Source organism: Passer domesticus, chromosome 17, assembly GCF_036417665.1.
Source record: "Passer domesticus isolate bPasDom1 chromosome 17, bPasDom1.hap1, whole genome shotgun sequence".
NCBI lineage: Eukaryota > Metazoa > Chordata > Aves > Passeriformes > Passeridae > Passer > Passer domesticus.
Window position 1 is genome coordinate 13,380,829 of NC_087490.1, and position 16,433 is coordinate 13,397,261.

At 46.9% G+C, this 16,433-nt stretch overlaps 1 long non-coding RNA gene across 4 annotated transcripts in view; it reads left to right on the plus strand.

Moving 5' to 3' along the window:
- LOC135282790 (uncharacterized) overlaps positions 1 to 16,433 on the plus strand; it is a 98,475-nt gene that overhangs the window by 70,578 nt on the left and 11,464 nt on the right. The window contains exon 4 of one of the 4 annotated variants that reach the window (XR_010348838.1): positions 11,825 to 11,884. The exons of 1 other annotated variant lie outside the window; for it this stretch is intronic. This is a non-coding gene — a long non-coding RNA (uncharacterized LOC135282790). Of the gene's footprint in view, positions 1 to 11,704; positions 11,885 to 16,433 lie in introns of those variants that run through there. 2 more of the 4 variants (XR_010348836.1, XR_010348834.1) reach the window with 2 other exon arrangements.

Genomic DNA, 16,433 nt, shown 5'->3' on the forward strand with positions numbered 1-16,433 from the left:
CTGTCCCTGTCCCCTGGCTGCTGCTCCCCCCTCCCTGTGCTGCTGGGGGCTGCTCGGCCGTTCATCAAAGAGCTGCTGTTTGAAATGCAGCCCTGAGCAAAGCCCGTGTCTCCCGCAGAACTCGGGACGCAGGAGACTGATGTTCTGCTTCCCTGTTTGATGTGTTTAACACAACAGACATATCTACAACTTGGCATTTAAAAACAGCAACAAAAACAAACAAGATGGGCTCGTTTACATAACAAAAAGCTCCTTGGCCTTGCAGGAGGTCCTTTGAAATGTACGATTGTTTCTGGCACGGAGGGAGAGGACCTGCCTGGTCTGGAGCTCAGCCTCTTGTTCCCTCCACACGCACACCAAAAGGCAGCTTTTCAGTAAACGAGATCTCTTCCTTCCACAACGTTTAAACAACCCCAAAACCAAACCCGAAGCTGCAGGGGCTCCACTGTTATCTATTTTTTTCCTAAAGTATTCTTTTTGAAGCACTAGTGCCAGCTTCGCAGCTGATTGTAACAAGTGCAGAATCTGCTTGTGACTGATGTAAAAGTGTCCAATTCACACCACAGCTCCACAGTAACCCGGGTCACTGCACTGAGTGCTCCATGCCTTGTTTTCTCATTTTATCCAAAACCACTCAGGACTCAAATAGTTGTAGTCTGTGAGTAGTGTCAGAAATGTAAATGATGAAGTATCCTTTTCTATCATCACAATCTGGCAATACATAAAACTCTCACCATGTGAATATTGAGCATGTTGATATTTCAAGCTAGTAAAACATATTTCAAGGCAGGCTTAATCTTTTAGACTTGTGCTTTAAATGTACAAGCAGCACTTCAAGAACCTGTGTAGTCAGGTGGGTTTTGGTTTTTTTGTTTTTTTTTTTTTTTTTTTTTTTTTTTTTTGTTTTTGTTTTTGTTTTTGTTTTTTTTTTACAGGGAAGATCTCTCCTTTTCGTTTTGATTATTTACAGAAGTAATGTCTGAAGACCACAAAAACAGCCAGCAAAACACATTCCCATGTTAATTAGAGCTGTTGCAGTTAGGAAAGGAATGGCTGGTTTCTATTTGTTTTCTGTGTTCCTGTGGGATGAGTGACACATGATTAATGGGTTAGTGATGTATCCCAGACCTCTGACGGAAAAGAAATTGAGTACAGTGAAAGTGACAGCAGAGAAATCCCTTAAAATACATTGTGGCACTCTGGTGCAGAACAGAACAGAACCACGGATCAGTAACTAAAATAAATGCTCACAGTTTCAGGGGATCGAGTCTGCTATCCTAGACCTTTATATGGCTCCTGTTAGTGGAATATCTGATCCCCTCAAACCATGGGGTTTGTTAACCCAAATATTGGCACCAGAGCTGTATCAGCCTGCCACAGATGGTGTCCTGAAAGGCACCAGGGTGGGGACACCTGTTCCCAGCTGGTGGGGCACGAAGGCGTAGATACAGCACAGCTCTGGGATAGACCACAGCTCTGGATATACCACAGCTTTGGGAGAGACCACAGCTCTGGGATAGACCACAGCTCTGGATACACCACAGCTCTGGATACACCACAGCTCTGGATACACCACAGCTCTGGGTATAGCACAGCTTTGGGAGAGACCACAGCCTTCAGATACAGCACAGGTTCAGGGACACCAGCAGCAGCAGCTCAGACCTGCGTGGAGCACAGGTTCCCACAGGTGCTCTGGGAGCACAGCAGAGAGGTCCCTGTCTCAGGAACCAGCTGGAGCTCCCTGATGGGATCTGTGTGCCCCAGTGCCAGCACGTTCATGAAGCCCCTGGACTCGTTGGCTCTCATGGAGTGAGCTGATGTCTTGTGGGGCTCCCACATCTTCCTGGATTCCTGTGGGTAGAGGGACCAGCTTTTTTTGGATAAGGGCAAGACTGTATCTCACCTCTGTGCTGGCTCTTTCATCTTCATAAAGTTGGTGAGAACAAAGTCTTGAATATCCAGTCCAAAATGGAGGGGTGAATCTAAGGCAGAGCAGCAGAGGGATGTGGCTTTTGGAGGGGAGGTTGAATGGAAGGTGCTTGGAGGAGATTGGAGCTTGGGATATTTAACATATGGGAATGCCTGGTGACCTATGGAATTCTCCTGTTTTATAAAGTACAACACGTCAGTGGGTGATCAGAATTTTATTTTCTTATTTCATAATCATTTATAAAACAGTGTCTCTGATGAGGCCTGGGAGCAATCAAAACTTAGTGTCATGGGCAATAAAAGTAACAGATATTGTCTGTGACATAGGAATCCAACATACATCCCCACTTTAAATTTCATGGAACAATTATTGCACTTCGGCTTTAGATGTTACAGGACAACTTCTCTTTGTTGATCTTTCTTCTGCTAATGTATAGTTATTGTATGGTCCAGAGATTCTGCATTACAGTCCCACATTTTTGCTGGAGGAGTTTGATTCATCTGCCAAAATCTAGCATTTTCCATAGATTAGCTAAGAAATCTCCCTCAGGAATTTAAGTCTGTTCTCTGCCTAGCTCCTAAAAATCTGACAACTACAAAAGATATTTGAGGCAGCTGATACCATCAGCACAGTAAATCATTCTCATAAAGAAAATAATTAACTACAAGACAACTTTACAAATTCTGTTCTATTTCTTGCTCCCCAAGTAGAAATCTTTAAAACATGTTGAAATGAGGTGACCACAGCTTTATGGAAATGCTGCTGGTTATTTGAGGTTATTTAAAAAACTAAGTTCTTTTTGTTTGTGACCCTGGCACAGTCTGTGATTGGTCACTGTGCTTTGGGAGTGCCCGTGCCAGCCAGAAATGGGGCTGATGCAATTGCTGGAAATGCACCTTTTTCTGTCAGTTAGGAATTTTGTCAGTGAGAAAAAGGGAAAAATGGCCCATGTTTCTATTTTTCCTTTCAACTGCTCCACCTGTGCATTAGGTCACACAGCCTTGGTGAGCACAGTATGGACAAGAAAGGCTGGGCTCAGTGATGGAACTGCAAAACCAGTGTGTGTGTGTCCTGCTTTGGCTCAGTGATGGAACTGCAAAAACCAGTGTGTGTGTGTCCTGCTTTGGCTCAGTGATGGAACTGCAAAAACCAGCGTGTGTGTGTGTCCTGCTTTGGCTCAGTGATGGAACTGCAAAACCAGTGTGTGTGTGTCCTGCTTTGGCTCAGTGATGGAACTGCAAAACCAGTGTGTGTGTGTCCTGCTTTGGCTCAGTGATGGAACTGCAAAACCAGTGTGTGTGTGTCCTGCTTTGGCTGAGTGATGGAACTGCAAAAACCAGTGTGTGTGTCCTGCTTTGGCTCAGTGATGGAACTGCAAAACCAGCGTGTGTGTCCTGCTTTGGCTCAGTGATGGAACTGCAAAAACCAGTGTGTGTGTGTCCTGCTTTGGCTGAGTGATGGAACTGCAAAAACCAGTGTGTGTGTGTCCTGCTTTGGCTCAGTGATGGAACTGCAAAACCAGCGTGTGTGTGTCCTGCTTTGGCTGAGTGATGGAACTGCAAAAACCAGTGTGTGTGTGTCCTGCTTTGGCTCAGTGATGGAGCTGCAAAACCAGTGTGTGTGTCCTGCTTTGGCTCAGTGATGGAACTGCAAAAACCAGTGTGTGTGTCCTGCTTTGGCTCAGTGATGGAACTGCAAAAACCAGTGTGTGTGTCCTGCTTTGGCTCAGTGATGGAACTGCAAAAACCAGTGTGTGTGTCCTGCTTTGGCCCCCACAGAGGGATGCTGATGGACACAGAGCACGCAGAGACAGCTCAGCTCAGAATGAGCACGCAAGGGCTCTTACCTCCAGGGTTTGCCAGCTGTTGCTGAGATGGAATTGCACAAGGGCAGGAGGGGAGCGATGCCCCTTTGCAGCCATCACCCCGCCCATGGCAGCAGTCAGCCATGAGGGTAATTAAAGCATGGTAATAACTGTACAGGATGTGTCACCCTTGCCTGCAGCTCCACCAGCATCTCAGCTCACACCCTTCCCCTCTTTCTGCTCCACCCAAGCTTTGCTTTCCTTCACCCACTCACTGCCTCTGTGCAGTGTTTCCGTGGTGGCTCAAAGAGCCTCCCACCTTCTGCTGCCTTTCCTCCCAGTAACAACTGCTCTGCCCATAATGACTGAATTAATCAGTACCTGCTCTAATCAATATTCTGATCAGTTTCCAGCTGACCGTGCAGGGAGGATAAAGGGCAGGCCCCAAGTGCATCATACAAGGTGAGCAAACCCCGAAGAGCTGGGCAGGTTTGCAGGGAGGAAAGCTGGGCCAGCTGGTCTGCCCGCTGTGCTGAGTGGGGGTGCTGTCTGAAGCAGGGGGTGTTTCCCATCCTGAAGCTCAAGAAGAGGTAAAATGAAACAAGTTCAGTAAGTGCATGGAAGAGACCATGGCTCAGGATGGGACCTTGAGGTGGGTTTTTCTCCTGGTGGTTTAGGATTTACAGCTCTCCCCATGGGCTTGAAAAGCTGCTTGAACTCTTCTTCATTTCATGTTTATTTTGTACAAACATTGTGCTCTACAGATTCTCACTAAGTGTAAGAGGCAGAAAGGATGTTTCCATTTTGATGTACAATTTGACTACTTTTTTACCTCAGGGGTAATCAAAACTCCCTGAAAAACACATCATTTGGTTATTACTACTTTTGCATTTGGACTGACAATTTAAACCCATCAGTATTATTTTTTGTTGTTGTTTTGCTGTTTTGGGTGGGATTTTTAACTCTTACAAAAGAAATTCCCCTCCTATCTAAACTAAAATCTCATCACATCTCTCTGACAGCAGTTTGCCTCAAACCTCTGGTCCTTCCTTTTTCTGAAGAGAGAGTGGAGTGCAAAAATTGTCATCCTCAGGGTATCCAAAGTGAACTCTACTTTTTACCTTCTTTTTGGTATCTAGCTCATCACAACTAAGCCCTGTGAAAAACCCAGAATTACTTTTTGCATCTTTCTAAAGCCCCTTTTCTATCCCCGTCTGAAGCACTGGAGGTTGGCCCCAGCTCAAGGGTGGATTTGGCAAGGGGTATGAAAGTTGTGCACATGCCTGGCTGATGAGTCTTGCTCCCACACCCACAGTTAGGCTGATTGCCTGATTTGGGGTCAGGAAAGCAGGCTTTTTCTCTGCTTAAACCAGCAGGTTTTGAGATTTTTTCCCCTCCTGTGTGTTCAGCACACACTTGCCGGAGTCATCTAAAAGCCAGTGCTTGGGAGAGGCTCAAATGACTCGTAATAGACTTCATCTTTTCTATTTCTATTCCCTCTGACAGGGATGTGTCCCTCAGGCCTACACTTCCCTGTGTGGCATGGGAAGTGTCTGGGAAGGTGGGGAGTGGCACTTCTGTGGGCCCTTCTTGGATTTGGTGACTCTGACACCTTTTCTAGTGAAAAGCTCCTGTGAGACTGTTGGAACCAAGTACTGATAATTTCACTGCAACGAAACCAAACAATTGATCTGTTTCTCTTTGGATCAAAAGCAGGTATTTTGCAGATATAATCTGTTGGCTTTAAACTCAGATGATACAGAATTTAATAGAGCAGGGTGGAGAACCTGAGTCAGCACTCAGCTCTGTCCCACAGTAGAAACCTTCAGGACTCCTCTGTGCTATCTGTGAACCTGGCAGTGTGTCCCTGCACATGAGCAGCTCCCAGTGGAAATCCCAAATTCCCAAATTCCCTTCCCTCCTGTGTGGCAGCACAGAGCCAGGGGTGGCTCAGCCAGCCCAGGAAAGCTCCAGGCCCCTGTGCTGGGCTTTCCTACTGCAGTGAAAGTCCAGGGCACCACCAGGAAAGCTGTCAGCACCACAACAACACAAGGTGAGGTACAAAGCTTCCCTAATTACACATGCACGCAGGTAATTGAGTTAGTAATTGTGCCAATTACAAATTCAGATGTGAGCTTCTGGGAGAATGTTGGTATTTCTCCTCCTTGAAAACCTGCACTCAGTGCCCAGCCCCACGGACACCTGAGGTGCTGCTGACACCTTGGCACACGTCCTGTCTTCTGTGAGACTTCTGCACCTTTATAGATCATTTCCCACCCATAATTATGTGCTTCAAAGGGCATTTTCTGGGCCTCCAAGAATGAACATTGACCTCATTCTAGGGAGTATGTTTTTCTATTCCCTTTCTCTAAAACACATTCCTTTTGGGCTTTGATGGATTAAGAGAGCTATATCTCTTCTTTTCATCATTCTTAATAATAAATAATAAAAATTCTCAACATCATCTATGTTCTAAGAAGCTGAGCACTTCACACAAGTATTTGTTAAACAAGGTTTTTCTAGCAGGTAATTTTTTATTGGTTTTATCCACATTAATATTTCATCTGCCAGGTGATTTCTCAATTAATGGGGCATTATGCAGTCCACATAAATAATACTGGGTTTCAACTGTATTGAGGAAAAAAAAGAGAAAGGTAAAGAGGTAACCAAAGCATATTCAACTGATGAAAAGCTTCATTGATTTTGTAGGAGATTCCCCTATTTTCATCACCTGAACATTTCACTCCAAAACATTTAAATGAATTTTTCATGTGGTTTACTTTGAAAGTAGACACTTACAAATTGCACAGAATCTTCTGCTTTTTTTTCCCCTGGCTCACTGGTTTCCACAATAAATGCACCAGTTGCAGACTTAAATAAATAATGGGTTTTTAACTGCCAGTCCTCCACATGCAGCTGGGCTGTGAGGGTGAGCAGGATGATTGTGCCCACAGTGCATCACCACTGTAATTAAAACCCAGTGCAAGACCGTGCTTTCAGTCACAGCCCTGTGTTACTTCATCTCATCAGCACCTGAAAGGTTCTTTTGCAATTAATGATTTTGCATAAGCATAAATAATTGTCCTGTGAAGGACAGGAAGATGCAGCTCTGCTTTGCTAAGGCTGGGTGACAGAAATCATCACCTGGCTCCATTTCCGTCTTTGATTTCTTTAACCAGAATGTTAATTTTTCAGTTGGTTTTTCTTTTTAGCTCTTACAAAGGAAGGTCCCCTTGTATCCAAGTTGAAATCTCCACATTGGTTTCTGATGATTGCCTAGAAACTTTGATGCTTCTTCTTTTTTCTTCATCCTTACCAACTTCTGGAACAACCTGAATTGTATTTTTGCCTTGTTCGTCCTCCATGGCCCAGCCCATCCAAGCTGCATGTGATGGCTTCCCCTCTGCTCTCAGAGCACAGCTAGGATCCTTCCTCTCTGCCCTGGATCATGGGGGAAATGCAGATTCCTCACGGTGTGTCTTGGTAGGTAGACCCTCTTTGTGCCCACACCAGCCAATTCCACCTTAGCTCAGCTTTCTCCTCCCACGTTCCTGCAGGGATTATCTCCCTGTGTCTGGCCTGGGCTGTGCTGTGGCACCCTTGCTCCCTTTGCAAGGTGCCCCAAACACTCCCAAGGCTCTTTGTGGCTTCTGTTACAACACCCTTCACTCACCAGCTGGGTGTCATATCCACAGCTGCTCCTTTGGATGGCACCTTTATCACTTAATTATTGTTTTCCAGCTAAGCCCCTTTGGCTCTGTTTGTATGACCTCTGTGAGCAGGTGAAGCATCCCTGAAACACGTCCTAGGTAACTGCATTGTAATCCCTGTCTCACCCTGAGAGAGGAGAAAGCCTCTCCTCTGCCGTGCTGTCTGTGCAAAACAGCATTCATTGAACACTTGGGGAGTGTGATTGCTTCTCCTTGTGAGGGCCAGTGGCAGTGGCCAGGTTTCCTGTGGCTTTCCTGCCCATCATCTTCCATAAAGTCCCTGGGGAGAGAACCCTCAGGGTCTCTTATGTGCTGGGTCACTGCTAAGTGGGTTCTGATCCATCACCAAGGCTCATGAGCACAACTGCAGTGCAAATAATGCATCATTATAATTCTTCAGGGTGCTTGTGTGACAAGTGCATTGTGTTTGTTAAGCTGGGCAATCGAATGTTCAGGTTCAGGATATCAGCTGACTGCCCTTTGGTTGTGAAAGAATTATTGTATCACTTGTACCCAGCCTTACAAAACCAGTCAGGTGCATCCTTTCCTTTCTGGCTCCCTCTAAAGTATTCGCTGTGTTTCTGACTCATAGCCACACTCCATCACATTAAATGCTTTTTCAGAAGTGACAGCCTCAAATAGCTCTTCCCCCATTGTCCCAGCCTGGGCCCCATTCGAATCTGTGAGTTTTAAAAACACTTTGAAAATCCCACCCTTTGCCACGGGACTTTAATCCTGTTCACGTATATGGAAACAAACCCTTAGATATGATTCAAATATGAACCACGAAAACCTGTAAAAATGCTCACAGCTGTGTGAGTCTTAAGGTTTTGTTCCCTCTTGATTAAATATTTGGGGTTTTTGCTTAACATTCATTAATGGCAAAAAAGCCTTTGATCTTTCTTCCATGAGGGCGTGGAATCTGCCTTTTGTTAGCCAGCACCGAGGCTAAACAGGTACTGAATTACTTCTGATTGCACAGCCAAACCTCTTTAGCAGAAGAAAGACATTCTGTTTACTTACCTAGATCTGCACTAACAGTCAGGTGCATTTTATTTATCAAGGTATAACATTTGACAGAGTGGTCAATGCAGCCTCCAAGGTGGCAGGATAAGCACCCTGAATAAAGAGCTCCATAGGTAAGGGAGAGGCAGTGCTTTACTACGAGCAGAAAACAATTCAAGAAGACAATTCAGAGGGAACTTCTGCCTTTGTGGAGCCACAGATGTGCACTGGAAGGTTCTGAGTCAAGCTCTGTTGAAACAAGCTCTTTCTCAAGTCCTGTAGGTAAGAACTGCTTCTTTTGCTGCCTGGCTTAGCACAGGGGCTGCACCTCCGGGCTGTGCCTGCAGCTCCTGGGTGCTCTTGAGCAGGGAAATTCGGGGAGTCACCCGGGAAATGGCAGAGGCTCAAGGTGCCTTTTGGATGGGTGTTTAACAGGCCTCTGGTCCCCACTGGCAAACACCACTTTAAGGGCTGTGATTAATCTGTTTCCCAAATCACTCAGTTACAGTCAGCGAGGCACACACATGTCCCTTATGGGTGTGACACCCTGCCAAAAGCCCTCGTGCATAAATGTGCATTTCACACATGCAGCGGGGAGACCCAGTCAATGGAGAGCAGGGTTTTAAAGGGTTTTCTCCTCGTAACTCTGCAAAGAACTTGGAAAGTGATTAAGGACTGACCCCTCTGGTACAGCCTGGGTCCCCAGGGGGATTCATCTCAGGTTTTCTGATCACACTCTGGAACGGGGACAGAAGGATTCTCTCCTTGAAAATATTCTGAAAGCCCGTCCTGTCCACCCCGCTTCAGGCACAAATCAGATGTGTTCACATATACAAGCTCTAAGGATTCAATGAGAAAAATCATTTAAAAAGTCAGAATCATTAGCACAGAGAGGTGATACCGGTGCAGACAAATGTCTCTGTCCAGCCCCTCTGCATTGCTGCTCAGCATTTTCACTCAGGTCCCCTGCAACACTCACCAGGCCAGGAAGGAGGAATATTTGTGCTTATTTATTCTGGTTTTGTTTGTGCTGCAAGGGGCTCCCTGTGTCAGGACAGGATCAGTGCAGTCAGCCTGTAAGGGCTGAGCAGCCCGTACAATGGGAGGCACTCAAGGAGCTGAGATCATCCCCCTGACCCAGCCACTCAGGCTCGCACACTGCTCTAGCAGAGAAAGGATCTCGAGCTTACCAAACAAAGCCCAGTATCACATCCAGCGGGCCCATTCAAACCCCGAGAAGAGGATGCTATCTGAATTCCTGAGGCTCTCAAGCTGGTTGTTGAATGCTGTGCATGCAAACAGCGCTTTGATGAGACAGTCCCTGCACTGAGGGAAGGGAACCGCAGCTCTTGAGTCACTTGCAAGTTCCTCAAACAAAGCTTTTTTTCTTTTTTTTTCTTTTTTTTTTTTTGCCTCCACACACTGTTGCCCTGTGGTTCTGTGTCCCATTAGAAGAGATTACAGAAACTCTCTTTCCCTTATTCTTGGCCCCTTTATTATTTTCCTCTGAATCACTGCTTTATTTTGGTTGCGTCCCAAAGCAGAACTGTGACATTTTCTGGTTTAAAAATAGCAACTGAGGGGAAAAAAGTAGAAGCAAGGTTTGTTTTTCATTGGTTTTTCTTTCAAAATTGCTGCAGGGTGTGGTAGAGAGCACAGCCATGCAAACACTGAATCAGCAGAAGGGCACAGATGGTGATCTGTGATGAGCACACAGGAATCAGGGGCTGCGGCAAGGAAAGCAGGGACCTCTTTTGCTGGGCCGGTGGAACAGAAATGCAGATGCATGCATGGCCTTGTTTGGGAATTGTCCTCTTTGGGCTGCTTTGGAGCACCAGAGTTTTTCAGCAATGATTTGAAGAATTGTTTCAGTGGGTCACCACCATTGGTACCTTCTGCTACAGAGAGTAGCTGTGCACAATACACCAATAACTCAGCAGCAAGGATTTAGGGGTACACAAAGGCTGAGGAAAGGGGCTGTAGAAGGGACGGTGAAGAAATAGGTGGTGTATGAAAAAATAAAAGGGAGTAGGGTGATTATGGATCAGAAATGAAGGGAGGAAAGAAACAGTTTCCCTTCACATTCCAGATACATTCACCTTCCCCGTTCTCTATACAGGGATATGGGTATAAAGATGTTTAATCTCCTGCTACCATTCCCCTTGCAGCAGCACCTCTGAGTTTCAGTTCTGTCTCAAGTCATCTGTGTGCTAACACAGACCAAAGACTCTCCCTGCCCTAAATATTTTTTTCTGACTAGTACAATGCGATATTAGCAGGGCTTTGCAGCCACAAGAATCAGCTGTAAAAGGATGTTAAATCTAGGCCACTGCAAAAGAATCTGGTGAAATAAGGGGAGGATAGAAAGGAAGGAAAGTGAAACAGTCAAGATTATCACTGGGAAAATATGTCCCACTTTTGAGGGTTTTCTTCCTTGTACCCCACTCAGAAAAGGGCACAGGTGAGGATGAACCACAGCACAAAAATGGCACCAGGACAACATGAAAACCTCAGCCAAAAGGTTTGTGAGAGCATCACTGCTGTGTCAGCGCTGCAGACAGAGGTGCTCACTGGGATTAGGGGTGATGAAAGGCAGAGTTCGTCCTGCCTGACAGAGGGAACAAAGTGAGTGCACCAAAGCTGCTGTCCTGCTCGCTGCTGGCAGGCCAAACAGGGTCTGGCAGCAGCAGCCTCTGCTGTGGGTGCTGCAGGGCTGTGGTGCTGTGAGCAAGCGCTGAGGCTGGCCCGTGGGGCTGTGACAGTCCCGCCAGGCAGGGGCAGGCTGGCAGCTCACGGGCCCTGTGGGATCAGCCGTGGAGCTGCTGCTGGCACCGGGGCACAGGGAGGGCCCAGAGCAGGTGTTTGAGTGGTGCCACTTCTGTTTGCACAGCTCAGCCAGAGCTGGGGGTGCCTGGTGGACTCAGAGGGCTCTGGGCTGCAGGAGTGCCAGGAGAGCGTGTCAGCTGGTGTCACATGTCATCCCGTGCCATCCCGTGCCATCCCGTGCCATCCTGTGCCATCCCGTGTCACACGTCACCACGTGTCACACAGAAAGCACAGAGTGGCAATCTGAATTGGCCAGGGGACTGCAGGAGCATCAGAGCTGCCAGCCCAGCCCTGCCCAGCTGGTCACTGCCTGGCACAGCCACCCTGCCCGGGCTGCGTGCAGCTCCCCTGGCAGTGGCTGGAGCTGCTGCACAGCTGGGTCAGACACTGTGCATGGCTGTAGAATATCAGCATCTGTTTCTCCTCCAGCTCAGGTCCAGCTCTGCTCTGTGGGAAGTCCCGCTGCAGCCTGGGGAAGCGAGTGGGGTGCTCTCAGCAAGGAGTGAAGCTCTGATAACCCAGCTGAAGCAGAATATTTATATCCAGCAGGTTTTTCACCTCGGTAGGCACTGGGGATTGCAGGTGACTGAAGAGGAGCGGTGGGCCCCAGCACGCCCTTGCTGTCCCGAGCCTCAGGTCAGCCCCTGGCTGTCCACCCGCAGCTCTGCCCGCAGCACTGCGCAGCCCCGGGCCGGCTCCGCAGTGGCAGAGATGCTGTCTAAGTTATTAAGTGTCACTTTCAATTCAGCCTGACAAGAATGAGTTAATGGAGGAGCTCCGTTACAATGGCAGACAGGAAAATAAAAGCCCCACTGAATCCACTTTCCTTGTCCCCGTTGTTTTCAAAGACAGTGCTCCTGGCATAACACAGAATGCCCTGCTCATTCATTTGCTGATAATGCTGCTCCCTCTGGGCTGAGCCACAGCTCCTTCATGGATATAGAGTAACTTATTCAACCACAAAGGGAAACCTCTTCCTTCCTTTAAATTGTTCACAGACTACCAAAGCAGCTACTGACGATGACCTACATATTGCTGGCTACTTTTCTCCTAATAGCATTGAAAAACCGAGATAACAATCTTGTTTTTTCAAGTGCTTAAGATCTTATTGCTTCCATCCTTGTTTCTGCCAACTAAAACTAGGGGTTATATTGTACTGTGTGAGTCTACACCAGGGAATTTTAGAAAGTGCTCGACCTGGGTTAAGATCTCTATATTTATAGTTATAAATACAAATTACCAGGTTTAATAAACCAGACAGAGAGCATCAGACAAAGCTGGTCTTCAGTTTTATCAATGGAAATGCAGAAATCTTGGACTCAGACCAAGAAGTTCACTGCAAAATGGAATAACTAAGAGTAGGCTTTTGCCTTCTAGTCAATGGATGAAACTGTAGGGTTTTCTTGTCTTGAGAGAATTCTGTACATGTTTAAAATTGAAGATATGTGCAAGAATTTGGAAGAGTGTGTGTGTGTGTATTGTCATATGAAGGTCTTCTTTCTGCACCCAAGGGTTTTTATGTTTTAAAGTGAGAGTGTAGACTGTCAGGATTTCTACAGACCCTCAGATTCAGCTGTAATTGCAGCGTGGCAAATGGCATGGCAGCATAATGCAGGAACACGCATGTCTTGTTCTGGAGTTTTCTTCATGCCTCCTGCTCCAAAGCTTTCTTTGGAAGATGATTTCCTTAATGCTGCAGCTTCCAGGAAGGTGCTGGTGAAGGGTTGGGAGCACACACCTGGGCGCTGGGCAGGATCACCTCAGCAGGCTCCTCATCTCCCTGCTCTGTGCCCCGCATGTTCCAGGAACAGTTGCCAACCCCAGAGCACCTTGCTTCAGCTTCTCTTCTCTCATTTCCCAGGTCAGGTAAAACCCTTGGAGGATCTCCATCCTCTGACCTTTTGTTGACAATTCCTGTCCTTTGAGCTGACATCCCTAAGGATGGTTAATGTCTCTGAGCCTTTCTGCCTCTCTGTCTGGAGGAGCTACACCCGTGCACATCTGCAGAGCCATTAAATCAGCATCACGCACAGAGCTACAAGTACCACCTACACCACTTGCTGCAGGTGGTTCTTAAATTTCAAAGACTGCCTGACAGGACTTCTTAACAACTGCCCTTCAGTTTCCAGCTCAAACTCATTTTCATCTCCTAGTTCATTCGGAGGCTCAGCCCACTGGAGGTTTTTTCTGGGGGCGATGTGCATTCAAAAGCCTGGAAAAAAGTGAATTCTTTTGAAAGCAGCAACACCCCTCATCTCCCTCAGAAGTAAGTACATATAGATTCAAAGCCATGTGCTTTTAAAACTCTCTTTAGTTCCATTCTTCCCTTCCAAGTTGCCCTTGATTTTGCCTCTTTGTTGCTGATTCCTCCCCGCTCCCTTTAGCACTGTCCCTGATTTATGTGTCAGTGCTGAGTGCATCTGATCAAAACATGGCAAAGTTGCTGGTTCAGCACTCGCAGCAGGGGATGCAGAATGGGCTGTGTCTAATCCCACTCTGTGCTCCTGCCACAGCCTGTGACGCTGCCAGCTGGCAAAGGGAGCTGCGCGGAATTTGGGGAGATAATGGCAGGTGCTCAGAGCACATCCAGGACGGCACTGGATGCAAAACGAGCTCCTCGCCCAGCCTGCTTAGACTTTGAAATGAAAAGTGCATTGGTTTCAAGCAACAAGCTGCATGAAAGAGCGTGCACGGTACTGCAAGCGGCAGGGAGAGCGAGCAGGCTCCAGAGCCACGGCTGGGATGCGATTGTACTAAATTATATCTATATTCAGTTCTGCTTAGAATGAAGGAGCTCTAAGAACCTCAGCTAGGTAGGGTGGTGGTTTTTTTTTTAACTTCAGCCCAAGAAAATTTTGTGGGAGGAGTCACTTTGGAAAGGTGGGAAAGCCTTTACCCTCAGGTTGCCTCAGTAAGAAGCTCCCGCTGTGATACTTGAAAGCCCAATAGACATGTCTGAATTTATAATACACTCTTGAAGTATTCATTCATAATCCTGTAGGGATTTTCAAAGCCACAAAGAGGATGTATTTCTTTTAACTGGCTACAGGGAAAATATTAGTTCCTGCTGTAATAAACAAATAGTCTATTTTGGTGCAAGAGGAAAAATGTGAAGAGTCAGAGCAATGAAAGGTGAGCAGTTCTGACACTTTTGGAAGTTCCTGTTTTTCTAAAATATATGATACACCATGAACTATTTTCCCCTCTTCCTTGACTCCTTGAAACCTCACTGTTACAACCTGGTGCTGCCCCAGTGTGAATCAAAGCCACTGCATTCCTACCAGGTGAACTCTTTAGCCAGATGACTGTGCAATTAAAGGCAGCACTGACACAGAGAAAAGGAAAAGGGAACAGGAAAGGAAAATTGCCCTTGTATGATTTGTTTCCCAGTCTCCAGGCACATCCAAAGGAGGATTTGTGGCATTGCACCTATTCCTCATGCAGCCACGTCTGTTTGCCTCCACAGCTTTGTATGGGCTTGTGCAGAGCAGTAAGTGTGGTCAGCAAACACAGGCCTGCAAGAACAGGGCCAGAATGGTGCTGGGCAGAGGCTGGGAGCAGCAGAGTCCTTGTACAAAGGGATTCTGCTGCCATCAGTTTAAAACTGAGCTTTTGTTACAAAAAAAATAAAATAGTAGTAATTTCTAATCAGTCATTGAATTCCTAACCCTTGTCAGCACAGAACTCCTGCAGACTTTTACCTCTCTGCAGCATGCTGAGACAAGCCCTTCATGTACCCCGTGGGTGCTGGAATTTCAGCAGCATCTATCCTTTGTGCCTCCTGTGCACACGAAGTGAATTTCATGAACAAGCACAGACCCTTGCTAGCAGCTGGGCTGCTGGCAAACCCTTCACCCCCAGCTCCCACTGCCATCCTGGAAGAAGGGCTCCATCCCTCTCTCTGCTGTTGTGAATGATGAGATTTGCTTTTGGAAATAGGGCAGGAGACAAATTTCAATTTGTTCTTAAGTTTCTCTTCTTTGTCTTTTCCACACCATTTCACATTCTATTCTTCAGATGAGGCACAATGGCTGCTTGAATTCAGCAGCCACAGCAGCCAGGGCAGGAAATGAGGAAATGAGGAAGAGCAGTTCACCTGAGGGCAGCCAAAGCAAGCTTAAAGCAGGCACAGTGTAAATTCACCCATGTTGGTGAGGAGAACCCAAGAAGCTCTGCTCAGAGAGTGTGTTCCTGCGGGAAGCACCAGTGAATCCTCTGATGAGAGGATGAGATCAGGACCGAGCTGAACCTGTTATGTCCCCATTTCCTGTAGCACAAGCTGGTTTTGTTAGAAGTCTGTTAATCCATTGTGGAGCCAATCCAGTTTTGTTAAGCTTGTGAAATCAGAGCCTGAGGTGGAATAGATGCAGATCATCCTATGTGCCCACATCAGAGATCCTTCCCAAGATACCTATCCAAGAGAAGATACTGGAGAGAGAATTACCCTGCCTGAATAACTACTGGGTTTAGCTACTCTGAATTACAAAAGCCTTCCCTGCAAAAGGGAACTCAAGTTTCCCCGGATGACCATGCTTTAATTATACACCAGAACAGGGCCAGCGTTCTTATTGTTGTGTTGTAATTTCACATTCTGTCAGGCTTGATGAATTAACGCACACTGCTGCCGGTGTGAGGGAGCGCAAACAAAGATATTGTAGTCACCAAAATAAACGTGACACAGGGTGGCACAGGGGAAATTGGTGGGCTAAGCTGAGCACGGAAACTCCTTATCAACAGAGGGCAAGGTTTGTTAAATTTACAGTAAATAACAAAGCACCCAGCAGGCAGTGAAGGCTGCAGACTGCAGCGCAAGCACTTCAAATTCACCACGGCAATTCCCTCTGAGTCCCCCCGCACTCTGACTCACCTGGCTGAGCAGCTGACAACAGCAGGGTCTTATCTCGGGAAGTCGCTCAGCTCAGCTGGGAGCAGCGCACTGGAAGCAGCATCTTCCCCTCTAAACACTTTAATTGGAGTCCCTTTCCCTGCTCTACATGTGCAGGACTTGCAGAGCTAATGGGAGCAGTGCAGCTTGTCAGCCTGCTGCAAACATCCCTTCCTGGGGTCCCTGCAAGCTCAGCTGCCTTCCTTGTGCACACGCTTATCAACAGCTTTTCTCCTGGAAATAACGTTCTTCCTTCTGTGGTAATGCAGGGGT